General features: G+C 29.9%; 1 long non-coding RNA gene across 1 annotated transcript in view; it reads left to right on the top strand.

Annotated features, from left to right (window-relative positions):
* LOC116847961 overlaps positions 1 to 452 on the top strand; it is a 32,428-nt gene that overhangs the window by 30,717 nt on the left and 1,259 nt on the right. The window lies entirely within an intron of this gene.

The raw sequence follows: 452 nt of genomic DNA, 5'->3' as shown, positions 1-452 counted from the left end.
TCAATACACAACTCAAAACTTTCGTGAATCTTCCCTCGATAATTTCGATCCCAAGCGGTATATCACCGATCACCCATCTATGTCCTGACTCTGTTAAAGTGTTGCTTAACGATCGAGCGGCACGCGGCGATTCCCAATGACTCCAACGATATTTTTACGATTTGTGTTCATATAATTTATCCTTATAGTATTCACAGTATATTATAATATACCTAACAAACATCAAATAATAGTTATATAACTTTTACTTGGTATTCGTTGGATAATTTACTGATAGATATTGAAACAACGCAACAACATCGATATGCGATGAATATTGATGTAATGTAATGAACCAGTGATATAATTACTTTTAGATTTTTAACAGAATGTTATAATGATTAATCCAAATTAAAAAAGTAAAAAATCTAAGAAAATACAAATTAAATGAATCGAATTATTAAATTTTGAAG

The sequence above is a fragment of the Odontomachus brunneus genome, unplaced genomic scaffold, assembly GCF_010583005.1.
Source record: "Odontomachus brunneus isolate Ranch 3 - 2012 unplaced genomic scaffold, Obru_v1 Obru_scaffold_086, whole genome shotgun sequence".
NCBI lineage: Eukaryota > Metazoa > Arthropoda > Insecta > Hymenoptera > Formicidae > Odontomachus > Odontomachus brunneus.
The sequence above is the reverse complement of the archived record's forward strand: the minus strand, read 5'-3'. Positions and strand labels throughout refer to the sequence as shown.